This window comes from Venturia canescens, chromosome 3 (assembly GCF_019457755.1).
Source record: "Venturia canescens isolate UGA chromosome 3, ASM1945775v1, whole genome shotgun sequence".
In the NCBI taxonomy this organism is placed as follows: Eukaryota; Metazoa; Arthropoda; class Insecta; order Hymenoptera; family Ichneumonidae; genus Venturia; species Venturia canescens.
This window is the reverse complement of record NC_057423.1, coordinates 13,340,376-13,365,297: the sequence shown is the minus strand read 5'-3', so window position 1 is coordinate 13,365,297 and position 24,922 is coordinate 13,340,376. Positions and strand designations below refer to the sequence as shown.

At 40.8% G+C, this 24,922-nt stretch overlaps 1 protein-coding gene across 2 annotated transcripts in view; it reads right to left on the bottom strand.

Annotated features, from left to right (window-relative positions):
* The window catches only part of LOC122408181 (ecdysone receptor-like), a 189,884-nt gene extending 180,125 nt beyond the window's left edge, over nt 1-9,759 (bottom strand). For both annotated transcript variants that reach the window (XM_043414822.1, XM_043414820.1), the window contains exon 1: nt 8,154-9,759. The gene's annotated coding sequence lies outside the window, so the exon portion shown is untranslated. The remainder of the gene's footprint in view (nt 1-8,153) is intronic.
* Nucleotides 9,760-24,922: the final 15,163 nt, after the last annotated feature.

Below are 24,922 nucleotides of genomic sequence, written 5' to 3'. Positions count from 1 at the left end.
AATATTTTTTTCGTTCGTTTCGTCGAACTCCGACGTTGTAAACTTCAGAATCGTATAAACCCATACAAATATAAATGTATATTATTTCGATTCATTTCAACTGTCAAACTAGCTTACAAAAAAGTGGAAAATGATTCAAAAATGAACGCAGGGCCTCTGTTGTTCCATGTAAATCTATGTTCTCTGCTTGTACAAAGCACCTGATCGTTTTTATTACCCGAATGCCATCTGGCAAGACGCTGTGTCAATGTAAGAACCCCACTTTTATCGCGGAGTATTTTTTAATGTATCAAAATTAACCCTTAGTGTGCATCTGGGGTCAGGTTGACCCCAACATTTTTTTCTCACATGAATAGCATTTATAGATGAGCATTTCATAAGTAAACCCCCCAATATTAAGAAATCGTTTACCATCTCTAAAAGTAGGGAGCATAGCCAACTTCATGCTCCAAAATAAATACACTTTTTGGAACGTTTGCAAAGTGGACTATTTTTCCCTTGAAGCATGGACCCTTGTCTGTTAAACTCTGTAAGGATTTTTTTCAAAACTCAAAATTTAATTTTTTACGAGAGATTTAACCGAAAAAGTGCTTTTTACGCGCACTATCAACTTTGAGCACGTTTTTGAACGATGAAAAAAGATTTTTTTGGAAATCCGACTTTGCGGCCTTAAAGTTGGATCAATTCACTGCAAAAAGTGACTAAACCTTTTATTCCGAAAAGCGCATAGTTGCCGAGATATATTCGATGTGAAAAATGACCTGAGCTTAAAGTGACCCCATTTGCACGGAATTTCTCGCTGTGAAGGTGTGCACACTAAGGGTTAATTAAAATTCTTACGAACACATGAAATCGAGTATTATTATAAATATCACAAAAGCAAACTTTATATGAAATAAGGGTATTTTTTCTTCGTTTTTGTGCATAATTAACCAGAAAATAATGAAATAAACTTTAGGACAAACAAAATTCTTTTGTAGTCATGTTATTTAATGTTTTTATCGTTTTTTATACGGTTCCTCAGCGTTTTTGTTTTTATTTTTTTTATATTATTTTTTTTATTTTTATTATTAGTTCGATCTTCGAATTGTTCGGAGTTTCGGGAGGGAAAAAAAGGTGATTTACGTCACGTTGGCAATGTGGACAGCCAGTAAGACAAATTTGGCTTATCGCGGTGCAACAACGCTCGAACGACCCGGTTAGCAAGCGGGACGCGAAAGCTCGTTTCTACTCGGCTCTATATAAGATGACACAAAAGTGTGTGTGAGAGAGAGAGAGAGGTGAGAGGAAGGAGGTGCATCGCGCCGCGCGTCAAGATCGTCGTTCTTCGCCGGCGATTGCATAATCCGGCGGCGTTAAAACGCGAAAGCCCTCTAACGATCATGATCGGGTTTGGCTCCAAAAATGCGAGTCCTGCGGCCGTTGAGAGAGCTCTGTGATTCAGGAAAAAGAATCCCGCCGGATTCTCGACCCTCCGAAAAAGTAGGATTTTCTCGAAACAAGGCGCGAATCCCCGCGCGTTCCCGAGAGACTCGACTCCATTTTCTGCCATTTTTACCATCCACCAACGTCGACGAACGAGCGGAATAAAGAGAATTTCGTTCCAAAAGAACTTAATATCAAATTCATGCCGCTGAAGTTTGCAACGTTCGAGTCCAACGGATTTAACGAAAAAAACATTTGTAATTAGCCAATTTTTTAGTTCACGTAATTATTGGTGGTCGTTGAAAAACTACGAATCGTGAATTCAGCAGGGAAGAAAATTGGAAAATTACTAGAATTATTCGAGACTTTTTTACATCGTTCGACTCCAACGCTGCATACTTCAACATAATATCGAATTCAGCTATTGAAACGTTGAAAAAAACGCTGAGAAATCCCCCCCCCCCCTCCTCCCTCCCCCCGCCAGGCTGGATATCGATGCTTCGAAAAATTATTCGTCACCCTCCAAATAATTAAAAACCAGCAATTGAGAAAGACTTCTTACAGATAACAGTCCATTATTCACAGCATGGATACGCTCTGTTACAACATGCCGCACGTTTTCAGCAGTTTCCGAAGACGATTACACCGCAAGAAGATTATTTACACGAAAATACACAACTGTTAAGAATTTATGTGCTCATTCTAGTACGACATTTATCCCCATAGATCGATGTGTAAGTGAGCACATGCGCGTATTCATTTATCGACAGAACGAGACTATCTATAAGAGCATATATTTATCTTGAGTCCATAAATAGGAGCATACGAAGGTACAAAAGTGTGTATAGCATCATTGGATTAGCATTGAGCTCGTTCAACTCAACTGCACAAAAGGTGGAAGCGAAAAAATAAAAAACTAAAAAAAAATATACGTATGTATAAACGTAGTTTGATTTAAGGAGTTTCGGTACAGAAGTCTAAATATTAAGAAATTGATGAAATTTGGTGATAATGTTCTTCAACATCGAGTGCGAAAACACAAATTTTTTCAAAATTTTCTTCTACTTAGTTATCGAGTAATTACGCATTAAAGCAGATTTCTATGATGCTGAAGTTTCCAACGTTGGAGTCCAACGAAATGATCTAAAGAACTGTCCAATAATTCAAGTAATTCTCCAATTTATTTCCTGTCAAATTAGTACTTTGTAGTTTTTCAATTTACACAATTATGATTCGTGAAATAAAAAACTGATGGATAAATCATATTATTTTCATTCATTTCGTTGGACTCCAACGTTGGAAACTTCAGCGTCGTAGATTTCTTATGCCCGGAATGTATACCTATATATATGGAAACGCTATGCTTATACACGTGAACTTTAGTGATCAATTACTCGATAACTGTGTAGAAGAAAAATCTTAAAAAATTTGTATTGTCAAATTTGGCACTAAAGAATATGTTCACCAAATTTTATAAAATTCTAAACTTTTTGAAATTTTTGATGCTTTTAGCATGGTTTAGCATGGCAACATTGTGTCGCCTGTACCGAAACTCCTTAACTCGGATCGAGTATGATGCACTCGTATCTCTGTGTAGATATATAAATCCACCATTTTTGTTTTCAACGTAACATTAGATTAAACGGCTTCATTCAATGAAGGTACCCAGAGCATAAACACAGTACAGATTTAAAGCCATACGACGTAATGCACGTCTATATAAATATACAGTATAAATACTGACTATAAATAGGTTTTTGTGGACTGTACACTCTACATTATAATCGAAAGAAACGACAGAGTGTGAGGGGGGGTTGAACGGAGAGAGTCTAAACGAGACGAAGATCCGGAGAATATGAGTAAACTCGTTTTTGTGTTCGTGTGTGTGTATGTGTGTTACACATCGTTCGAGAAATGGCCTTGGAATACCAGAATGACGAACGCGCTCGAACGTACTAGCAAACACACTCGCTCGAAGGATCAGGAATGCACCTCGATGCTCATGTGTGTATATATATAAATATATAGATTTATATATAGAATCGAAGCCCGTGGTAACCGTAGTGGATGCGTTATTGTCAAGAGGTCAAACTGGACTCCTTGATAAAAAGTCGATAATGGGGAAGGTTGGAAAATTCAGTGGACTTGGTTATCCGGAAGATTTAGAGCGTGTATGAATCATGGGTTGTTGAGATTAAGGATTCACTGGGGTTTATATTTTTAATTCGATCCGGATTCTTATTCGGAGGTTCCTTATTGTCTCATTGTTTTCACGAGGATTCGTCCAGAGGAGATCCGAAGTTTTTTCACTCCCCAGAGAATTCGCTCATCAATTATAACATTTTAAGTTCAGAAACTATGCAGTTTAGTGTACACGCATTCATAGCGAGACATTTAGTGCACATGGGGTCACTTTGAGCCCAGGTCATTTTTCACATCGAATATCTCGGCAACTATGCGCTTTTCGGAATAAAAGGTTTAGTCACTTTTTGCAGTGAATTGATCCAACTTTAAGGCTGCAAAGTCGGATTTTCAAAAAAATCTTTTTTCATCGTTCAAAAACGTGCTCAAAGTTGATAGTGCGCGTAAAAAGCACTTTTTCGGTTAAATCTCTCGTAAAAAATTAAATTTTGAGTTTTGAAAAAAATCCTTACAGAGTTTAACAGACAAGAGTCCATGCTTTAAGGGAAAAATAGTCCACTTTGCAACCGTTCCAAAAAGTGTATTTATTTTGGAGTATGAAGTTGCTGGCTATGCTCCCTACTTTTAGAGATGGTAAACGATTTCTTAATATTGGGGGTTTCACTTGTGAGATGCTCATCTGCAAATGCCATTCATGTGAGAAAAAAATGTTGGGGTCAACCTGACCCCAGATGCACACTAAGGGTTAAATTAGGCTTTTTCAGCATTTACGCTACGCTTTCTCGTATAAGTCATGAAATTTTTTCTCACACCCAAGAATATATGCACTCTCTCTCTCTCTCTCTCTCTCCCCCTCGCTTGCTTAAGGTAGTTCATACACGAAACGATTTTCTTAAGAAAGTCTTGAAATTTACACAGAGTTTAAATAGGTAGTCGACTTACACGCGCGTATCAAATTTTAAAGAGTTCGTCTTCTAGGTTATTGAGATAAACGTGTTTTTAAATGTGAAGAAAAATGCGCAGGTTCACAGCGACTATTGCGTAAAAAATCGTTTATTTTTCCATATAAGGAATGAACCCTTTATACGAAGTTTATGAAAAAGTAAACGATAACAATGAAGTATAAAATGACGGTTTGTGAAAAAATTTAAGACGATTGTCTTACTATAGTACGTTAAAGATTAAACGAAATTGTTAAAATGAGCACTCGCAACCTCACATTATTTGCTTATTTCGGCATTTTGTTTCCTCCTGGCTCGGCTCATTCCTGTCACAGCCCTCTGTCTTTTTATATGACGCTGAAGTTTCCAACGTTGAAGTCCAACGAAATGATCGAAAAAAACTCTCCAATAATTCCAGTAATTCCCCTATTTTGTTCCCTGCCAAATTTGCGATTCGTAGTTTTTCAAGCTGCACCAACGATTCGTGAAATAAAAAATTGGTGAATTAAAAACGTTTTATTCGTTCATTTCGTTGGACTCCAACGTTGGAAACTTCAGCGTCGTCTTTTTATTAACACTTTTATCTTGATCCATTTCTCTTTGGGCTCTCTGAAGCGATTTTTTACATAAAAAATTATAGTATTCTCGCCAGGGTCGAACGAAATTTGGGGTTCAGTTCAGTCAGAGTCCAACGAATTTAACGAAAACAAAACATTTGCAATGCACCATTTATTTATTTCACGAAGTCATTGGTGCACATTGAAAACCTACGAATTGCAAATTCGCCAGAGAACAAAATCGAAGATTGACTATGAAACTGTTGGAGACTTTTTTTCCATAATTTCGTTGGACTCCAACGTTGCAAACTTCAACATCACGCTTGTCATTTCATTAGTCAAAAGATAAGTAGAAAAAATTTATTTACAATTTCGAATAAATAACTCTGACACGAATTTAGAGTGATAATATCTTTAATTAGGAAGTAGAAATCGACCTAATTTAGACACCCATAAAATACGATTCTACGGGCATGATCTACCTTAAACTCTTCTCTGGTATTTTGCCTTCGTGACTTTAGAGGCCGTAGAAACGAACGTCGATGATACAACACGACTTTCCTTTCTTTTTCAATATTTTATTCATCGTTTCTTTACACAACGTCGTAAAATGAGGCCCGTTTCGGGAACGATCCTATCGGCACTTGGAATTATCTCGAGAAATGTGATTTCGTATTTTTGTATGGAGATTCCTGTGTGCTTTCCTATTGTTGTGAGGATGCATTGTTATTTTGGATGAAGGAATATTGACTTTCGTGAGATACGAGATTGAATAATTGTCCTCGTTGTTTCAAAGTCGAGAAACTTTGTACGTGAGTTTGAATTTCATTGTTTCATTTCGTTTATTTATCGTATTTGTGTCGCTGTCGAGGCGCGACGAGTGACTTCGGGGGGAGGGAGGGCAAGAAAATGTATCGCCGAACAACACAACGCGTCCGCAAGAGTGGCCCGTTAATTCTCGTCGCATTAATCGTGAACCAGATTTCACTGGACGACACCGAGCCCGAGAGCAATTTCGTTCGCGGCTCACACATCGAGAGACGAGAAGAAAGATACAAGCAGAGCGACTGCGATTTGGTAGGCGCGTGAAGACCTCCGACGAAATAAAAAGTCGACTCGTACCACTCCAAGATAAATAAGACAGAAACGAAAATGTTTCCGCCTCGCGCGGGCACACAGGAAAATCGAACAATAACATCGAAACACAACTCATATTCGTAGTCGACTGCGAAACTTTCCTTCGTTTTTCGTTCGACAGCGAACAAAGCGCGCGCGAAAAAACGAACATTATCGTGGAAAATTGCATTCGAGGGGGTCGAGCAAAAATAATATACGAAACATTCATTCGCTTATTTTAACGAAATCCTGTCGTTAATTTCGCCTTTTCAAACAAGCGAGCTATGGAACGTCGAATCAATATTTCTGCGTGCTTTTTCGGCGCTCTTGAGTTTACGAAAAAAAAGAAAAAAAAAACATTCAATCTTGATTTATTTTTCAAATAATTTTATTCCTGTCATCGAAGAACTTTCTGTTTCGAATTGCGATGAAAAAGCAATTCGCATTGAAAAATTTGTCGTGCGCGTTATGTGATGAAAAACAAAGTTCGTAGGGGGAAAAAAATCGAGTTCCATCAACGAAAAATGTATAGCTGAGCTATACGCAAGCCTGCGGTGACATTTGTGTACGAGGTTGAATATATAAAGAAGAAAAAAAGGGAAGTTCATCGAAGGAAGAGAGAGACAGAGAAAAAACAGAGGCGTGCGCGCGCGCAGGCCCGCAGTGGCGTGTACACCACAGGCGTCTAAAAAAAGACGCGCCTCTTTTATTATGCTCTCCCCCTTGCGACCCGCTCGAAACTTACTGCAACCGTTTCCGTTTGATTGCTCTACGAAAAAGCCAAAAAAATAATCTACGTTTTGAAATTGACGTCCAGCAGGCGCCAGCGAGTTTGACATTTTTCAGATACGCAGGCTAAATTCAATGTCGAGCGCTCTCTTATCGTGAGTGACAGGCAACGAAACCGTGAAATTACGATAAAGAAAAAAGGGAACGAATCGAGTCTTCGAATGCGCGGCACACTTCGTTTTTGTTCTACGTGGAATGGCTTAGCGTTACTTTGGGTAGAGACAGGTGTCGGATTGGACTTAATTCGAAAGATGCAGACGCATATCGTCTTCGCGAATATCGTCGAAACCTACGAATTCGCTTTCCATTTTCCATGTAAATTACGAGAAAAAACAATGTTTTATTGAGGATCTGTCGGTATTCGTCAATAAGAAGAAATGTTCCGCGGCGATCCAAGCAGAATTGACAACTTGCGAATCGGGTGAAGAAAAAAATAAATGTTGTAAACCGCAATTCGAAAATCACATTTTTTTACGAGGGAAAAAAATCATTCAAATGAGCTTATCGAGATAAGCCTGAAATTTCATAACCAGTGAGCAATAAATCAGTTGACAAATGGTGATAATTTTTCAGCATCACACTTGAAAAAATCAACGTTTATGAAATCGTGAAGATGGATGAAATTATTTAAGGTTTGTAAAGCTACGAAAATAATTGTCGACTCTGATTGAACGAGCGAAAAAAAAATGTCCGAAGTGAGATCAAGTACGAAGCTGTAGTGCACGGGAATGCAATGCGTAGGGCACGTGGATGAAACGCGAATCTCCGATAGTGAGCTATATATTTTCAATATGGCGTCGCGTAGTTCTCAATTCGCACAGCAGCAGTCCATAGTGCATAGCGAGCACACTTGCGATAGGAAGCAGCATATCCTTGACCGCTGTACCGGCCCCCGCATCACACTCGTACACACACATCCATGAAATTTCACCAAAGCCAAACAAACGTGAGAGCACACGTATATACACGAACCGAAGCACTTATACGAAACAGGGGCGACGCGAGATTCTTGCGAACGTAAACAAAAACAACCGGTGTATCGAACCCGAGGCGAAAAAGCGAGAGGAGCTCGTTGCGAAAACTGCCTGAATCGGGGCGGCGTAAAAATGATCGAAATCCCAACGATTTATTAAATAAAGAAAACGCACGACAGATAGAGATATATTGAAGTTAAATTACTCACATAAGGCGCGCAGATCCGTAATATTCCGGTTGGGTAGATAATAAACCACGATTGCACGAAAATCGTATAACAAAACGATATTTCAACACTTTTTGTACACTGGTACACACGTGCACATCACTCGGATCATCAATATAAATATAAGTATGCACACACCATATATACGTTCGATATATATGTATAGGTAGAGTAGAATCACATGCGCCTCGTTTTAATCCAGGTCCTTCGAAAGCATGGACGACCTTGTGTACATTTGAGTGTTTACGCGTAAGTATTTGCGGAAGAAAAAACACAGAGGGCCGTTCGAGGATTGGAGAAAATAAAAAGTAATGGATTATCCAAGCGAGACGACGAAGTTGCTCCGAAAGGCAAATACGCCGATAAACGCTCATTCATTTGAAAGTCTCGAAAACACGACGATATCGAGACTCTCCGGTGCGTTTCGTTAGCGAGAAGTTTTATTAACGAGGGTGGCACGCACAGGTAATAGACGTTTGTGTACATATACACATGTATATAAATATATGTATGTATATTCACATATATATTTATAGATACATATATACATACACATGTATATATTTCAATTTATATATACATGAATGGTTGTGTGTATGTGTATATGTTTATTTGAATATTTTGTTGTAATACGCGAAACAAACGTATATCAACGAACGGATATTGGATGCGCGTGTATCACACTGCCTCCGCTTACCGCTGAGAGTGCAAGCGCGCGACTGCGGCGCTCCATTCGCCGCTGCGCCGGCAGCCTGTTTCCCGGCTCGGCCGAGCCCCACGAGCGCCGCGCCACCGTCGAATCCCGCGCCCGATCCTGCACGAACCCGCACCGCTCGCTCCCCACTCTTCTACTCGAGACCACCCGAACGGAATCGACAGAGACGGAGACACTCGACGTTCGACCGGCTCAACTCTCTACTCTCTCGCACTTACGCGTCCCCGTGCGCGCCGAACGATACTTCGCCGCTGTCCACGATGCTCCCTCCGTAATTTTAGTCTCTTTTCGTTCCGCTTTTTTCCACTATTTTTTCATCTTTTCCTTTGTTTTATCGACTCGTGCGAATTCGTCCTTATAGCTCGTGTATTTGCTTCCCGTTTCGATGTTGCGCGATTTTTTCTCGTTAATTACAGTCCTCCCTTGGTGTTTACAACTTCGAATGCCTTTTTTCTCTTCGCATTCTGCTTCAGTCGTGCATTCAAGATTTTTTTGCTTCTCATCAATCATGTCCATGTTCTTTCATATTCTAGACTTTCGATTTTGCATTTTTCGACTACTTGCGTACTTTTGTCACATACTTTTCATTGCCACACAAATTTTCTTCTTTTTACACGAGAATTCTGTTTTTCCACTTCCATTTTTTGTCGATAGCGAAGCGTCTACTCGTAATGCTACGCGCTCGACGCTCGGTTTAGCGGCGCTCACAGATTCAGCTCTCTCTTTTCCTTTCTACTTTTTTTATCTTCTCTCTCACCCCCCTACTCTCGCTCATTCCTTCGTTTCCTTGCGTTTTTGTTTGTACCAAACTCGTGACCGACCGGTTACAGCACTGACAGTTCCTATCACGTACGCGTATAGAAAAAAACAAAGGAAAAGAAGGAATCTATTGGAATGGCTTTTGAAGAGTAAACAGTGGAGTGCAGATGGCGCTTACGTATGACATCGGATCGTCGACAATCCTGCGTGCTGCTGACTGTGTCACTGTTGTTATCCCTCTTTACTAGTTCCGGATTTTTTTCGTCGTCAACCTCGACACAGTGTGAGAAAGATACACAGGGGCATGCAGTGGGAAGAAAAGAAAGAGAAAGAGAGAGAGAGAGAGCGAGAAAGGGAATGCGGGACGGAAGTCGATCGTAAATGTGTATGCAGCATTGTTTTCACTGGCGACTCGTTCCTCTCCCACGTAAACGTCGAGCATCCGTTTCCTCGCGGTCTTTACCAACGAAATTCGAAGATATTTTTCCCTTATTTTCCTCCTTTTGTTTCTAATTCTCATCACGTGTAATGTTCCAACTGAAAAAAGGATAGAAAACCGAAAGCTCGCAATGCTTATTAACGGGAACTCGGGGCGATTCGGTTTCTTTCGGAAAACTCAATTTTTCTTTGAAATCCACGATCGTGTGGATCTTAAGGTCTTTTATACGCACTTGGAGCTGGCGAAAAAACGTGGTTTTCTTGATCCTTTTTCGACAAGAAAATAAATATTTATTGAAAAACTGTGAACAGTTTTCTTTATCAAAAAATTTCTCAAAATGGCGGAACTCAGCTGTGTTTCAGTAGCACCTTTTTTGAGCATCAGTTCCAGAGGACAAGATAACTAAAAAACAATTAACCCGACCCATACCAAATTTATACCACTTATTTATTACAATAGTAACTTGGGCCTGGACGAAGGATTCTAAAAAATTTTGATTAAAAAAGAATTGCTACAGTTTTAACTAAAAAATCCATTTTTGAGGTGCTAAATTTTCGGTTTTTTGTTACAATTTTTTTTTCCAACAAAATACGAAATCCTTCGTTCAGGCCCTAACTATTATTATAATAAATAAGTGCTATAAATTTTGTATGAGTTAGATTAATATAGCTTTTTAGTAATCGTGTCCACCGTAAAGTTATTTTTCAAAAACGACGATTCCGAGATAATCGCGTTTAACCGATCATTCACCACGATCGTTCATTCGCTATCGACAATCAAGCCTCCGTAGTTTCTGTTGAAATATAAAAATCACAAAGTTTTCTGTCGTACAACGTCGAAGCGGAGCCGAAACGACTCGGAATCTCAGCAGGGTACTTCAGATCTCGAACATGAGAAAAAAAAACCCCCCGCCAATCGACGACCTTCCCGCGCGGTCGGCCGTTTTTCCTGACGTTTGAGCCCAATTTTCACCCGTTTTCCAGCATCCAAACGATGAAAGAAGATTGACGTTTCGTAGCTGAGTACTTCGACTTTCGAAATCCGTTTTATAAATTGAAATGAGACGAACTCCAGAGCATCTGGCTCCGCTCTAAAATATGTCACGCGAAACTTTTGATTGTATAATTACGGAAAAATTGATTATATGCGGCAACGCGCCTAGATTTCGCACACTGAAAGTTTCTATCGATATATAAAAATTTCATTTGAATTTCTTTTCACTTTACAAAACAATTGCGGGTTTTTATTTATCTTCAATTCCGAATTACCAATAAATACTTGGCCTCGAGTTGATATCATAAATTTTCATACTGCGCGTAACTTGAATAAAAAATTGTTTCATTTGCTTTGATTGTTAGAATAAGATGAGAAGAACGGGGCATCGCTTTCCAAAATGTTTTCAAGCGCGATTTTTTGGTTTTTCATTTCTCACGTTTAATTTTCATTTTTTTTCACTTTACTAAATCATTACGGGTTTTTATTTTTCTTCAATATAATACTCTTTCATGATTTGTAAAATTTTTTCTGAATTGTTATGTAGAAATGATTTACAGTCGGTTTCGTAACTTTTTGTATAGAATTTTCTTTACACTTTATCTACTATCTCGCGCGAAAAATCATCGCTGTAACTTCGAAAATGTCGACGATACGAATTTTTGAAAAAACGCAATTTTTTTCCAAGTTTTCTACCTTAAGGAAATTCATCTGGTGCCGAGTCAGTCAAAAGAAAATTTATTGCGACTAGCGCAGTCGGTCCAGTGAGTTTGACAGAATTTTCCACGCGCCTTCACGCCATAATCAGTCTTCAAACATCTGGCATAATTAAAACATGCCAGAAATGTCTAAAAATACAAGTTTTTATTAATTACATCAATATTTTCTCACCCGTTCTTCATATTTTATTGGAAGTCCCTAGTGTGAGTGGCGACGATCGGAAAACGTAGTCTCCGGTTTGAAAAAGCGCGCGGTTGCAACGTTGCCATCGTGAAAGTATAACATATCGGTTAATTAACCTCCCAACAATCACAATTTTTCGAGAATAAAATCATCAGTTGCGAACTTTAGGAGTATTGAATGGATTTTGTGCAAAAACTGTTTGTTTTTCTGCAAATTTAAAAATTGCAAATTTCGTATATAAAGACGAGAAAATTACTGAAACGCGTAAGAAACCGTGTTAATGTGGGGAAAATCCATTTTAATTTTTTTCTCGCGAACAAAGTATCCTCGGGCCTGAAAATGTTGGCAGTTGGCAGGACATTTTTTTATTATTCATTGTATTCAAATTTTTTGATCGAAATCTCTTTGTTAATTCGATCACCAGATAAACTTCCTTAGCCCTCTCGGACCGTATGTTGCTTCTACGCAACACGCGCTTCCAGGCCCAATAAAACTGCATCGGTCAGTAAGGTCAGGGTTCTAACTGCCTATTTCCATGAAGCAAGGTTAGATTGCACTTTAGATACTCCTAAACCAAGAGATAAACTGCTTTAACTCATCGAAATATCAATATCAAGTCGGCGTTTCATGTTGAGTTGGCGTTGTGTGAAAAGGTGCTTTAGTTATCGCAAAAGAAAAGCGGGTATAAAATTTTTTTTCGTACTCCAATCGTTATTTCCTTTCAAAGGGAAGCTAATATGATTTATTTAAGGTATTCGGTGCTAGATTAATTCGTAAATTTTCCTGATTTTGCTCCCCAAGGACCTGGTGCTGCGCGCAGCGAACATTCAAAAATTCATATTTCCCAACAAAAAAACCGAAATGTCACAGTGGATTCGGAAACTAGAAAGTATTTTGAGATAAAATTATGAAGGGAATCATTTTCTGTCAACGCGAAATAGGTCTCGGTCTGGGAGGGTTAATAATCAATCGATAGGATCGGTTTTAGCGCTCATTCTCCCAGTATTACCATCCTCTACATTTTGTCTTTTGCATTCACTGGCACAGCTCCCTTACTTTTCGTCTTATAAGGAAAAAACCAAAAAAATGCATTTCTTCACTAATTTGTTGATGAAAAGAGAAAGCAAATGTGAAACTTGAGTAAAAACTGTGGCCGCGTCGGGTTTTACTATTTTCTCAAAACAAATGTTCTGTTACCTTGTCTAAAATTGCAGCACGTATTTTCATCGTATCGATTGACTTCAGTTCTTCTTAGTACGAGAATACTTTGGACTCGGGTATTCGACAAAGTTGCTGGGGGTAAACAGCTCGGAGACAAAAGCGCGTTCGTCCGTTGACCTACATACGTCAAATGGCCCCTAATTAAGGTGTTATCTGCAGAGGGAAATCGCATCGATTTGTGGAAGATTAGTAAGGAAGACGTTTCATTTGTGTTATTTTTCAAGGGCATTACTCGCTGTCTTGTTTCTCTATTTCTCTTTCTTTTCTGGTCGATGACGCGCGACGAAAATTCGGCTGCAGGAGCACGCGAGGGCATGAGTCACCGGGCGATCAGAACGAGCGAAATAGACGCGCCTGCGTTAGCTCGAAATTGATAAATGACCGCGGGGACTTTCGGTCCCTCCGGATCGAACGAGCAGCCCCGCGAACTCAGCACTTGCGAGCTCCGGCTCTCTCCATTGTTGCTTGTTAGTTAGACAGTTGAAAATAAATGAGATGAAAACGGCGAGAATGAAAGCGAGAGGAGAGAGAGAGAGAGGAGGAAAATGGAAATATAAAAACTGCTTTGAGTTCGACGCGGTGACGTGAGATTTGAAAATCGTGCGAATCAAATGATCCGAGTGTTGCACACCACTCGAAAGAGAAAACAAACGATAGAGACCCACGAGAACGCTCGGCTCGCTTGAAAGACGATGGAGAATCCAAAATTGTACGAGTCGAGTACAAAATGAGGGTGCGAGTGCAGAGGAATTTGAATTTTTACTCGAAAGCTCGAAAAATTTTGGAATTTTGGGTAAAAAACTTGTACTCCTACATTTTTTTTTTCCATGAAGGAAGATTCGCACCGTTCGGTCTTACCGAGCGACGTCACACGAGCCACGTGCATTCATTCGACTATATTGATGATTTTTGGTTTTGTCGTAGCCGACATGACATTGACGTGCGGCCACCCATCCAATTGTCGTCCCTCTGAAAGATCGATCAGATCCCGAGGAAACATGAAAACTAAAATAATCCTTGATCTCTGAGGATTTTCTTTATAATAATCGTATCTTTGTGGAACGAACGGAGGGAGAAACGCTGTTCTGGTGCACCACAGAGACGCGGTGCAAAGAGGCCAATGGTGTGGAGAGAAACCGGGAAGAATAAACGAGCAAGAAAAATAAGAGCTAACGCTCCAAGAAAGCGGGAGCGAGAGAGGGAGAAAAGAGAGACGAAAAGTGAGAGGAAAAAACGAGACGAGTGAGAGATATATGAGAGAAAGAACGGGAGACGAATACCCTCGCAGAAAGGCTTGGCCATGCAAAAAATAAAGAAATAAGATAAAAAGAAAAGTGCATCTCTCGCCAAGATGGCCGTCGCTTCACCGACTCTCAAGGTTATCCGCTGACTCTCCATCGCGCGGGGCTCCTTTCTCCTCCTTGTTCCTCTTATTCGCGTCGGCACCTTCCATCGTCGATGCAGTGACTATCTATTTCCCTTTCTTCCTCCTCTTCGTCTTCTTCTCCTTCGACTATTCATATACAGCAATCGCGAACAGTCCGCGAGGGAGAAAAAGACGGAGTACAGTCCGGAAAAGAAAGTTACGAAAAGCCCGGCGCCATCTGCCGAATCTTGGAGCCAGCAGAAGAAATTTTTATCTCTTACGAATTATGAAAATCGCAAGGATGCAGTTCGGGGATAATTTCTCAACGGCTTTTCCCCCTCGCGCTGATCGACCGCGCGGTTTCCGTTGAGCAGATAAAGGTAAACTCTGGAGCTATCAACTTCGCGCGTCGTCGTCTCGAAACCGGGGAAAGGATTTCTAGTTACGTCGATTTAACTCTCGTGCAAAAGTGCACGTACGCGCGGTGAAACATCAATGCGAATGCAAAGGTGGGATTTAAAGGCAGTTATTTCGCTTGCACGTACGAGAAACGTGAGTCAAAGCTCTTTGTATCATCTGTACGATTCCCCTCGAAAAGTTGCCTCTCCTTTTCTTCTTCTTCTCCTCCACTCTCGCGTCCGTTGGATGCGCGCGCGACTGGACTTCTCGCTCTCCCGGAGGATCAGACTGGAATGCTCTACTGCAGCCAGCTTTGGGTCACTGGGTAATTGATCAACGTTTGATCTCCTCCTGCCCCTCTCGCTCCTCCCTCCCCTCGGCCTTTCCTCCAAACTTTGTCATTAAATTTCAGGGTTATGGCATTTTTTCGACCTCAAAGAGCATTCGCATTCGTTTGAAAATTTCATGAGCCACAGAAAAAAATGCCACACACGAGGATAGAGTGGGAACTCGTTGCTGCCGGGTCCCCGGGTCCCCGAGCTTGCCAATCTCAGGATCGCGTCGAGAGCGAGCTTCGGAGCGTTTTTAAGCAGCTCACAGGTTCGGTGATAGGCGAGTTTCTCTGCCTGCACCGCCGTGGCGAGGAACCGCGGTGGGGCAAGCCGCGGACCCGAGCCTCGAGCGGAATCGAACTCCGACTGTACAGCCCACCGCAGTAAGACATAATCCACGGTGAATAAAAACGAGCAATACTTTTTCTTTGTGTTTGCAATGCCCTCGAGAACTTTTAGCCGCATTATTATTTCATCGGAATCTCTGGCAGCGTTGAACAAGTAATAAAAAAAATAAAAATAAATAAAAAAAAAACCATAAAAGCGGGAGAGCACGAGAGCGAAAGACGCGTTGGAGCGGAAGGAGGAGTGAGACGGAATTGGTCCAGAGTCCGAGGGCTTTACGACCGTTCGAGGAAATCGAGTCCTCGTTCCTCAAGATCTCGCGTGCACTCCGTTACGGAGATGCATGTTTTTTTCATATTTACAAGTATGTAATACATCGATGCATGCAAATATGGGGAAAAATGGCAAATAAATAGTGATATAAATTTTCGAGCGAGTGAAAACCTTTATTCGATGTTTATGGCTCATAAATAATGCGGATATGGGACAGTTTTCATTGTTGGATAAATTAATGTTTGAATTTGCCCCTTGCTTAAGGGTAGCAGCGATGAGAAAATATTTTCTCAAATCAGTATTTAAATCGATCGATTTATCGATAAAACGGAGGAATGTGCTGAAACCATGAGACAAAATTTTCGAGTCTGATTTCTTGACAACGTAACGACCAACGCTGGGCCTTTTACGTGCGATTTTCCCTCGTAATGGATTGGGAAAAAGTGGTCAGAGACGAAGAGTCGGTGCACGAGTCGTCGGACCGAAGACTCTCTGAAATACCGTCGTTGGACCAATGCCATTGAGCGTCGATCGTCCGAGCGATGCACCAGCGGGCCTATTTTTAATTTTACACCTCCGTACACGTTTCTCCCCTCAATCCCTTGGCCTGAGATGCCCCTCGCCCCACTTCTCGTTCATCCCGTTTGCTGACCACCGAGCGAAGCAACCCGCAGCGACCGCAAATCACTGTGTCACGTCATCAGGGTACAGAGAACTGCACCTCATGTATTTCGATCTTTTTCTCGCTCCCTCCCTCTCTTTTTTCCCCACACTCTTCCTCTTATCGTCGTCTCTGACTTCTAGTTATGAGCAGGATGCCAACGAGATTCACGAACGAGGTAAAATATATTTGCCAGTTTCTCGCCAACCTCGTAACTCGATCACGATTATTTACACGTACACGATAAAATAAAAGGAGAAGAACGAATAAAGAGCTGGAGAAAGACAAGTACGGGATATTATATGAATTTTCGTCGATTTAATACGAATTTTTAATCTCACGAGCATCTTCTCGAGCCACGGATCTTCTTACAAACTGATTTAATCTTGACATTTAGCACCGAGTCCATCCGACCATCCGAGATCGAGATTAAATACCAAAAACAAAAATTCTCGAATTCTCATTTTTTTTTTTTCGTTTTTTTTTCAATATATCATATGTTCATTCGAGTTTTATGCAATCACTTATTTTTCATTATAGATTTGTTGAAAAATATTTTCCTCGTAGTTTTATAAGGAAAACTGGTCCATCGACACGAAAGTTCGTTGCAGTTCGCGGGATTGCAATTTCCGGTTGAGAGAATGCACACGTGAGAGTAAGCGAGAAAAAGAGAAAGAGAGATTGGGAATGGCAGAGACGAGAACTCGCGCATTAGATTGAGCATCGCTGCGTCTCAAGGCCGAAACGTCCGAGAGCTAAGGACGCTTAGAGTCCCCTCTATGCACAAAATTCACGCATGTGCATATCCGCGAAATTTACACCTGTTTCTATAATATCTATTTGATTTACTTATTTGTATTGATACGCAAGGAGAAATCCGTGAGAATGACATGGAATGAACTTTACTCATCGTCCAAACAAACAACAATTGAATTTCGCAACGATCGTTTAAGGCCTTATTTACACTTGTGAGGGGGGGACAAATCGAAAATTTTTTTTATCTGATATTCTTCAAGTACAATGTCTGAAGAATATTCTCACCAAATTCCATAAAGATCGGAGCATTAGATGAGCAGCTGCGGGTATTTCAACTAACCGTCCGATGCGCGGGGTCTCTTTTTTTGGAAAATACCTTTGCGGTGGACACGATTACTAAAAAACTATATTAATCTAATTCATAAAAAATTTATAGCACTTATTTATTATAATAATAGTTAGGGCCTGAACGAAGGATTTCGTATTTTGTTGGAAAAAAAAATTGTAACAAAAAAACGGAAAACTTAGCACCTTAAAAAATGGATTTTTTGTTAAAATTGTGGCAATTTTTATTGAAACAAAATTTTTACAAATTCCTCGTTCAGGTCCGAGTTATTATTATAATAAATAAGTGGTATAAATTTTGTATGGGTCGGGTGAATAGTTTTTTAGTTATCTTGTTCACTGCAACTGATGCTCAAAAAAAGATGCTACTGAAATACAGCCGAGTTCCGCCATTTTGAGAAATTTTTTGATAAAGAAAATTGTACAAATGCATGAACATACTGATGAACGTTGTTCACAGTTTTTCAATAAATATTTATTTTCTTGTCGAAAAAGGATCAAGAAAATCACGTTTTTTCGCCCGTTGCGAGTGTATATAAATCGTTAAAAATGTGAGGATTCACCGAATGGACAAAGATTTTTCAAAATGCTACTCGAAAACGTCGAAGGAATGCGGGAAAATTCATTTTCGAAAGTGAAATAAAAAAAAAATGTTTGAAAACCGAGTAGTTTTGGTGAAAACGGAATTCCCCCCGATGACGAAGCAAAGTAAAGCGTAATTTTAGACAAGCGTCAAAGTCCATTATCGCCCTCTGGTCAAAAAGCATACGATTCCCCACAAAATGGCCCTAGCACACGTTGTTGCTCGAGTTTTGAGGTAAGAGCAATTTGTGGCGAACCCGAACCCAGGTGGAAGATAGACGAGGATATACAAAGCGAAGCTTGGGTGTGTACGAAACGGGGGTGACCGATAGTGGCGACGTCGGGGTTGGGAATTAAGGTGGTGCGCGGTTTCGTGTGACCAAGGTCACACGGAGCTCTTGGAGAATCGCTTGACTTTGAGCTAGATTCGGCAGGTTCCCCCAGTCATTCGCCCCTTCCGTACAGGACGCGTCAAAAGTCGTCCTCGAAATGCAGAAAGTAAGAAGATGAAGAAATTCTGAGTAGAAAAGTCTCCACTCATATTTCCCTGTGATTGGCGGTTCGTGAGATAAATTGATTTTTCTGTGTTATCCAATCCACCGTGCTTCACCGATGAGCGTGTGGAGTGGGGCGCGCGCTCGCCACGCCCACACGCTTCACCGCTCCGCCGTATTGGCCGCATAACAAATTCCTTCGTACCAGACAAACGGTGGCTCACACAAAAAAATGCTCCAACGATTTTCTCTTCGAAATTCCACGATCTGCAAGCCTCCACAACTTTTGCCAGTGTCTGTATTCACCAGAGAAAACAAAAACTCAAAAAACTATCTAAAAAGCATCTGTTTCTCGCTGAACAAATAATAGCTGGGAAGTTTAGTCTCGGAGCACCTTGCAACCGAGGCCCAAAGTTATCGCCCTCTCTCCCCCGTCCCTTCCTACGTACTAACTTCTAACACCCGTTCGTTAGATGCAAGCTGAACCTGCTTTTGGCTCCCCAAACACGACCAAAATGCCAAATAAAAAAAATTTCACACTCCCACTACAAAAAATCATGTTCATTTAATAAATTGCAAGTTTTTTCAAATTGTATGAAATTTTTCGGCTCTCAGCCGAGCAACCCCGAGCAACCGTATGCCCTTTCCTTCAACTCTTTCCATATTCAACAGACTGCACGATGAAACGACTTCTCGTACTTGCACAGTGACAAATGGAGCCTCGAAGCGTTTCGATACTCAACGAATATACAAAAACAATTCGATGCGATGCAATATTCATGTCCAAACATCAACATGTGCCACAACATAGAGAAAGAAAAAAATTTGATGAAATATTAATGTATATAGAGCATTGAGCGTGCCTGACCTATGTCAATCTGCATCGCACATCTCATTGACTCTGCTGGTTGCAACGACGCACGACATAACACACGGCAATTCAACTCTCGAGTCCCCCTTGCTCATATGCATCCACATAAATACATATTGCACACGTACGCGCATACATTTACATGGCCGGGCGTATATATGGGAGAAAATAACGCAGAAGCGATGGCGAACGAGGGCGAAGGTTTGGGCAAGAGGAGAGCAAGGAGGGAACTCCCCTCCGAGAAGGAGAGGAAAAGAGAGGGCGCTCTCGCACGCACAATCAATACTCCCTGGTAAAACCCGAAAATTCTCCCAGACGCTCGTAAACCTGGAGCATTCCGTCTCCGCAGGAATCCTCACGCGTTTCTAACCCCGCGGCAGCGCCACCAGCCGACTTGTTTAACAGTTTCTCCAGATCCCTGCCGTCTTCAAAAGGAGCCAACTACGAATGTGTATTCGAGGCGACCGGAGCCGCGGATCGTTGGCGTTGAAGTTAAATTTGTTGCAATCGCGACGTTTTCCAAGGAGGATGGATCGGTCGGGAAGTTCAGCGGGCAAGTTTTTTATGAATATTCGAACTTGAATATTTGATATTTCACAAAAGAGAGAAAATCGCCCGGTGGCTTGGTCGGTCCACGAAAGACCCGGAGCCCGAAAGCTCTCTCGACCTTTCTCCCCGAAAAGCCGTGCTTCAAGAATTCTCGAAAAGACTTCCGTTTGAAAATCGAGGAGACGGAATTCTCATGAGCGAAGTTGAGAAAATGGAAGCTAGTTGCACCGAGAGACAGCGGATTTGAAGAGCGGAGAAGAAAAATGACTGGGCTGCGAAAACGAGAGGAGAGAAACTCGGCCGAGTCTGCGCAGTGTCTGCAAAGTGTGCACGATCTCGTCGAGCGCTCCGAGAAGCCGCGACACAATATGTGCAACTGGGATCCAAGGCCGGACGATCGTGACTGGTTTAATAGCGTCCGGACCGAGAACTCGCACACACACATCCGCACACACACACACACACACACAAGTCTATATCTATATTTATATGTGTATATAGATACGCACATACATTGAAGAACACTCGACGCTCGGATCCTCTCGACTCTCGGTTGCTGGTGCAATTATAATATGCCGAGGCGCGAGGGATCTCTCTCTCTCTCTCTCTCTCCCTTTCTCCCTCTCTCTGTTCTCTGGCTGGTACGAAATGTGCAGAATCTCATCGTATCTTTGGCCGCAAGCTAATGCAAAAATAATCGTATACGACTATAACCAGTAGTTCCGCGAACGACAGAGATTTTACTGGCATTTTACCGCCATTTTGAAACTCGACCTTCCGCACCGGAATCCTAATCACCCCATTCGAGTAATTTTAGTTTCGATTCTTTTTTTTTCCCGTATACCGAATTATTCGCTTTGATATTTTTTCATACGCAGCAGGACTTTTGGAACTCGAGACCTCTGACGCGCTGGAGTTCCATTCCAAGGACCAATTTTGATGATCGAGCCTCCGACATTATTTCGAATAAAATCATTTTGTTTATTCCAACGTTTGGGGACTTTGCTTCTCGCGGAGTTTAAATACTGGAAATTCGCCATTTTTGATCTTCATCGCTGTTAAATGATTCTCCAGTTTTTTCCCCTCGTCACTCTCGATCAGGTTCTTCGCTATTTTTATCGACGCTGGATCGTTTTTTTCCTCATGTCCCATCTTTGTAATATGCTTTTTCCTCGCTCGTTGGACTACTTCGAAGGAGCGATGAAAAATAAATTTACTAAAGTCTCGAATACCGTTATTTTTCGCATTGAAATCGCGACGAACGGGCAAACAACTGCGAGTTTTGAAACGCTGACGAATCGAGTTTAAAAAGGAGAGAGGAAAATGAGAGATGAGAATTGGAGAACGAATAAAAGCGATGACGGAATTTCTTACTGCGGGACAAAAGAGGTCGTAAAAAACAAGCGGAATATTCGTCGCTCTGCAGCTCACTAAATGCCTCGAAAAAATATTCGTTTATCGTAATGAAAATATATGATTGGTAAAATAGCAAAACAAACGAATAATAAATACGAAAATGCAGAATTCCAAAAGGATGAACGATCGATAAGCGAATTTATAGAGGAGAATGAGCCACTTCTGAAACTCGAAATTTCACATAGAGAAGAAACTGCAAAGAAGAAAGCAAGGAAAAAGTTGAGAAAAGGAAAAATCTCATGGATTCTGTGGGACCGAAGTAACCGCGTCGAATTGGCAATGTCGAGTCTCCGAACGCAGAAAACCTGTTCCTCTCTTTTCAGAAAGAAACTTATAGGATCGTGACCAAGAGTACGAGGGCAAAGGGGAGAAGCCTGTATAGGATTCTCCACCAAAGGATATCCACGAAATACATTAAGCTTACGGATCGTCTGCGACAAATAAAAAAAACATTTTATGAAAAATACTTCAAAACAGTTTCATCGTCGCGACTCAATGTTTTTCTATTTTTCAGCAATCTTTCAAAGCGTTCGCAGCTCGTTTTCGAAAAACAAGCATTTTTCTGACAGAACAAAATTTTCAGCTTCGATTGTACTTGCATTACATCTTCGAATGCATATCTGTATGTGGACACACGCGTGTTATTCACACAGATTATTCCGGTTTCCATTCGGAGCTGGGCCCCTGAAAGAAAAGGGCCCGTGAAGGATTTACGCGCGTGCCTTGTAAAAAAGCGCACTAAAAAAAAGGAGATGGCAGCGGAGTGCATTGACCAGCTCGTAATGCAACGAAGACCCAGTAGCTCTTAGACGTATATATACAAATATTTATTATCCATGTGCAAGTGTGTACGTTTGTATGGCGTTTGGAATACGTAAAAGATTGGAGAGTAACCCATTACTTCAGATTGTCACAAAAGAACGAAAGGAGAGTGAGAGGGAGTGGAAGAGAAGAGGGAGAGAGAGAAAGTGCAATGACGAATGGCAAATGGCGTCTGCAGGCCCTTAAAACACGACGAAGAGCTTCTACTTGTGTTCGTTTCTTCCATACGTGCTTTTTGTCATAATCAGTGTATTATTTATTTCAAGAAAACATTGTTATGATTCAATATTTCATATTAATGACGATGGAACAAAAACAAGAAGCAACAACATTTTTTTCAAATCTCGAATAGAGCAATTAAAATATCGTGAATCAAACAAATTGGCAGATCTACAAAATTCGAAATAACTGATAAAAATGTCAGTGAAGATGAGAACACGGATAACTGTAAATAATATTTTTCATTTGATTTTTAGTGAATGAGTCAATCAAGCGATTATTATGGAACGGATGAAATTTAACGAGACATTTTGCATTTTTTTTCAACTGAGCTGCTACTCGGGGAAAAAACTGAAATTTTTGGCAAAATGGAACGCGATTCTCGTCAACGATAATGACTAACGAATAGCATAATATCTTACGGTGACGTTTACGATCGTCAGTGATCAGAAAAAAAAAGGAGGGAAACAAAACTTTTCAAAAACATACAGCACTCGTTCACTGAGCATAAACACGCCGGTTGAACCTCGAGCAGGAGAAAGGGAGAGTATGTGCTCAGACGTTTCATTTTCTTTCGTAAACTGCGGTCCTCCAGCTCCCACGGTCACTTTATATGTAACGAAAGTTCGACTTCACGTGGATGCGGATTTAAGCGATAAAGACTGAGAGTATGGAGCTCCTGAAGGACTCGCGATTCTTAAATTTGCATTTACTTTTAAGGTAGATCATGCTCGTAGGATCGTATTTAATGGGGGTCTAAATTGAATCGTTTTTTACTTCCTAATTGAAGGTACAATCACTTTAAATTCATGTCAGAGTTATTAATTTGAAATGGTAAATAAATTTATTCAACTTATCTTTTGACAAATGAAATTACAAGACGTTAATTAATCGGGGATCCGCATCACTGACTGAACCCCAAATTTCGTTCGGCCCTGGCGAAAATACTATAGTTTTTTGTGTAAAAAATCGCATTAAAGAGCGCAAAGGGGAATGGATCAAGAAAAAAGAGTTAATAAAAACGGAATGGGCCAAGCCCAGAAGAAACAAAATGCCAAAATATACAAATGTGAATACGAGTGGTCATTACCAATGTCTCAAATTTTTTCCCAAAACTTCGTTATATGCTTCATTGTTATCGTGTACTTTTTCATAAACTTCGTAAGAAGCGTTCGATCGTTATATGCCAAAGATAAACGTTTTTTTACGTACAATCCCTATAATTCTGTGTATTTTTCTTCACATTTAAACACGTTTATTTAAATAACCAACAAGATGCGAACCCTTTAAAATCGGCGTGTCAGTCGACTACCCATTTAAACTCTATGTAAATTTCAAGACTCTTAGAAAAACCGTTTCGTGCATGAACTACCTTAAATCGATCGATCTCGCGTCAACGGCTTTGATTCACAGCTAAAACTCGTGAAAAGTTCTCAAGCTTTGGCAGTTCCTCGTAAAATCGATGTTAGTTTTAAAATCGATGAATCTCTCAAAGTTGGAGAATCGATTAAACTTCATCAATTACACTGATGTGGACTCATATACAGACGAATTTTTGGATGTTCGTACGCAATGACGGTGAAACAGGAATTGCTACGAAGCACAACATTCGTATACGTCGTTGACTCTCGCTGGTTCAAGAAGATCGTAAACTGGGAGCCAGAGCATTGGGTTCAAGAACAACCGCTGCCACTCCTTGATCAATACCCAGCAGGATACCAATGTCCTAGAGAGGAAGAAGAGAGCGAGGGGGGGGGAGAGGGCTTCAGCATCAGAAAGGAGAGTCAGAAGGACCGGTAGAAGCGCAGGAAGCACTTTATTCTTATTTCTACCAAAAAAAATTGTTAAGCAATTATATTAATGCGAAAAACGAAATGTTTTTGTATCGACTCTTCGTTCCTGCCGGGCTAAAATCCTCTCGACTCATGTGCATCCATCTCTATTGCGAAAATCTCAACGTTTCGGTGATGCACGAACGATCCTCTCGCTCTACCTAATTTCGAGTTCCAAAAATACCTTACGCACGACCCAAAGTCGCTGTGAGAACCTCGAGCTCCCGCTACATGCGCGAGAGAAAAAAACACGTCGAGGAAAAAAAACAGTCTCTCGTAGAAGTTCTATGCCAAGAGACTCGTAGGGCTATCTTGCGTGAGAATTGCTCTCTTGCAGCAAATGCATATAGAGGCATTCGCTGCGATCCACCACCAAAGCAATTCCTGCTGAAATGGGCGGTGAGAAAAATGCTGAGATGAATGGGCTGCTGAATCCGTAAAGCTTCGCTACGTTCACAT